This window comes from Aedes albopictus, chromosome 3 (genome assembly GCF_035046485.1).
Source record: "Aedes albopictus strain Foshan chromosome 3, AalbF5, whole genome shotgun sequence".
Lineage (NCBI taxonomy): Eukaryota > Metazoa > Arthropoda > Insecta > Diptera > Culicidae > Aedes > Aedes albopictus.
The window spans coordinates 88,828,234-88,832,593 of record NC_085138.1 but is presented as its reverse complement, the minus strand read 5'-3'; positions in this window follow the sequence as shown (position 1 = coordinate 88,832,593).

The window sequence follows — 4,360 nt, the reverse complement described above, 5'->3', positions numbered from 1 at the left end:
CAATCGGGTAAAAAGTTATTAAACAAATTCTCACTCACATGCCCATCTTTATACACGATGTCCTGCAAGATGTGCAAGAAGGTAGCACGCATACTATGATTGCGTGTCAAGCGTATCGGCTGAGCTGCAGTCTTCTGTTCAAGCATGCATGGATGATTATTCTTTAATAACTTCTGTCTCGTGAGTCGAAATGAATTGAGGTCTTCGGCAACATTCATCATTGAGGTCTGAAGAATTCAATTTGACTTTGATCCTATGATTTCATCCATGTGTTTATGCTCTACAGCGCGGAGAACCTTTTTTCTAAATTCTCCATAGTAATTCCCATATAAACCTATTTTGCTTTTGGGGCCACCATTAAATCACCACCAAAATGGCTGAAAATTTGACAGGACTCTAGTTTTGCACCAAGGATTGCAATGATCATATGGGAGCTTTGAATTTTTTACATGTTTAAAGTCTGAACTGCCCTAATGGATATCTTTCAATACACCGCCAATGACCGGAACTCTTCTGCTCCATGAACTACTACAAGTACCAGATAAGTTTCCCAGTTTTAAGTTTACCACCTTCTAAATCATTACACCTTTCGACCGGTTGCCTCAACCAATTCAAATTTATAACTCACTAACGACACCACACGCTGAAGTCCCTGCGGAAAGATAGATTACCCCGAAATCGTTCCACCAAATTATCATCCATCAATTCGCAACAACCCGTTTATGGCGTGTTTGTAAAGTGCAATCCCCGTGTGTATGTTCACTGTTCGTGTAGCAGTTTCTGAACCGCGACAATGGCCCGCCGAAGAAATGCCAGGTAATCTTCCGACAAATCCCACGGCCCATATTTCATCACACTTCCAGTTCCAGAACGAGAGCGAGCCTCGCCTCCTCCTGTCAGCGTTTTTTTCCCACACATTAGCACACACTCATCCAACCAAAAGTGCGCCCCAAAGAAGTTTTAATATTGTCAAATGCGAGCGGTAATCTGCTTAACGTGCGAAATATATCATTGCGCCACTTTTTGCCACCTTCGCTCCGTCGCGTCCTCGGTTGTCTGAGGAAGGTTCCCTTCAAAACGATGACAACGCAACGCACGACGCCCGACGTCTCTCTTTCTATTCTGCGTGTCGCTTAACCTTCAACCCGAATGAATAAACCGCACAAATTGAGCTGAGCACCACCGTCTGGGTTCCTTGAAAGAGCAGACTGAAGAAAAAAAAATCCCAACCACCGCACCGCCACCAGTTTCTAATATATTCTGGCAACCTAGGAAGGTATACGTGCGTAGCAAATTATACCAATTTCCTTGAACTCGCGTTCGCTCGCGGATCATACGCACATATTGGGGAACGTAGGTACATGCGTGAAGTTACTCCAGCCGGTTCGTCGCGTCTCGTCTGGTAGGAAATGATTTACCTAAACTACCCGGAGCGCAGTGGTTTTCAACCAGATATGAAGAACGTCAGCTACAGGATATTACGAACCGAGACCGATATGGCAACGACCCCTGCGAACAAGAAGGACTTACGATTGGAATCTCGGTATGTAGAGTTGCCAATCTCTCAACTTCATCGGGATCACCCGCATACTCGCCGATCTACTAGGGCACCATGAGTTCGGCATCGTAGCGCTACAGGAGGTGAGTTGGACATGATCCATGCCCATGCCATGGCCATGGTGCGAACAATTAAAAGTAATCATGCCATCTACCAGAGCTGCGGCAACACACGCGAACTGGGAACAGCTTTCATCGAATGACGAAAGAATATGCAGGTTGGGGATCCATGACCGATTCTTCAGCTTTGGCATAATCAATAAGTGCGACCCACAGTCCAGAAGTACTGATCTTTCGGAAGTATGTAAAAACGCAGCCGGGAAGAAGCGGTCTGCGAGGAAGCTCTACCAGAAGTTCAATGCATCCCACAACGTCTTCGTGCCACGATCCGCAACGTACAGGGATAAAAACGAAAGTCTCTTGGTGGAGAAACGTGAGGAGATTAAAAGTTGGAAGCAGCACGGTAGGCCAAGGCAACGGACCAGTCGATTGTCTCAGTGCTGTTGTGAGTAATTACCGTACTGTAGCTTGCCCCCTCCTTGTTCTGCTCCAATGAGCGTAATCTTGTTTTGCCCCTACTTAAATCCACTTCACTGTTCTGAATCACAATCAAAACAAATGTCAAAAGTGCAAACACGTTTTATTAAATAAAACACTCCGTTTGCCAAAGTTGATTGCGGTTTTCTGGAAGTTATTGCCTCCTGGCCTATCCAAAACCACTTTAGGTTGTAGGGCCCCACTTTAGGTATAGGGTCCCGACCGTGCTGTTATCTAAAAGTAATCAGAAGCTTGTGTTTTGCCGCTGTTCGACAGCTTGAACTTTGCTGCCTGGAAGTACCGGATACTGATATTCCTTGAAGAGTACAAGTTCGAGAAGTGTGTCCAGACGTACGCAACAAGAGTGCAGGACAGCGAAACGAACGACGGGAAGATCGCAAAAGCAAAGAAGTTCGAGAAGCGTATGAAGAAGAAGCGCCGGTATAAGTCGCTGCTGGTGTCGAGGATCCACGATACGCAGCTCGAATACATCCAGGGCAAGCAGTTTCCCAAAGATGTCTGGAACGTCCTGTATCTCGTTTCCGAGCGTAGCAGCAACATCGCAAACCGGATCCACTTGAAGCAAGCGATGCTGCTCCGGAGAATTTGAACGCCTGCTGCTGGCGCTTGGCTCTGCGTATTCCGTAGTAGTGACGGCACTCAAGATGATGTCGGAAGAAAACCTAGCGCTCGAGTTTGTGAAATGACGACTGCTGGAAGAAGAAACGTAGCACCGGGAAATGGAATCGTCAGTCGCACTCGTCGATCGAAGAAGCTGATTTTCAGGATCGAAACAGGTGAAAAAGGAGAAGTAGACTTGCATTCACTGTAAGAAGGAAGGTCACAAACAGTTGGATAGCTAGGATCGAAAGAAGCAAAGAGACCAGAACGGACAGCAGAAATTGAAGGCGGAAGTGGCTGAATCGGGACGTGACAGTTTGTGAATCATGCGTCGTCGGAAAACAGAGGAGGAAACCGTTCTCTTTGTCGAACTCGTATACAATACATGGACGTGTATTTGCCATGACTTGCCCTTTCTGAACGATTGAACGTTGGATATTGTCTGCTCTGTTCCAGGCAGGTCGGTATTGTCCTGTGTTCTTTTGACGTATGCAGTAAGATCGGGAAAACGCGAAATCACGACACATTGCAACCAATTCCTTCACCGTCTGCGTTGAGGTTAGACATCAATTTGAACAGCTTCTCGAATTCAGGCAACGATGGATCTACAATTTTAAATGCAGCGATCAAGTCTCGGTAGAAGTTGGCGAATGATGCGTTCGGTTCTTGGAATTGGAGGTAAAGGTCTTGCTTCACGATCTCGGAGTAATTCGGTGGCAAGAATTCTCTTTTGATCTGATCCAGCTTAAAGTCGTTCCAGTCGCGTAGGAACATGTAGCAGCGGGTATACCACTGTAGATCGCTGTCCTTCGGTAGGTATTTGATGGACCTTAGCAGTGTCGGTTCATCAACTCCTTCTGTTACTGCATATGTAGTTACCATGTTTAAGAATTCTCTCAGTCGTATTGTATCCGGCTGACCTGCGTACTGAAACGGCCATTTGTAGACTGGCTGAGAATTCTGTATGCGGTTCTGGTGAAATCTGCTTGCTGGGCGTGGCTCCAATACTTGAGGGTACCGGAATGCTTCATTGGCGATGTTCGCTTGTAGTTGGTTCGCGTTACTTGTGATGTTCCTTCCGTGTGGGATGCCAGGTCTTGATGCGTTTCCAGATACACTCACGTAGTGGTGGATTCGTTGTTCCAGTTAGTTCGGGTTGTTGCGGTTTCGGAGCGTTGCTCCGGATATTCCCAGATGCGCACCATGCTGTCATTGATCTTCGTTTTGCTGTTGTGGTATTCCCGGTTCTACAGGATTTTGAAATTGCTTCTGTTGCTGTTCCTGCTGCAGCGTTAACTGGTGGAGCTGCCGCTGGATTTTCATTTCTCCTTCCAGTTGCTCTTGTTGAACTCGCTGCAGCTCGATTTGCTTCTGAAGTATGATTTCTTGTTGTTGTAGATGTCGCAGTTGTTGTTGTGCGGATGCCTGTTGTTTTTTTTGTGCGACTTCCTGTTTCCGATTTAACGCTGGATTGTAACTGCGCGTTCTTAGGCGCTGTAGCACTTCTGCGTCGTCTGGTAGTATAGCTTCGTTGTCCTCAGGAACCTTTTTGGTCGGAATCCCATCCAGCATGATCGTACCTACGAAGAAGTCGTTGATCTTGAACACTGACTGCTCAATAACCTCTTCTAGTTTGGCAACGTAT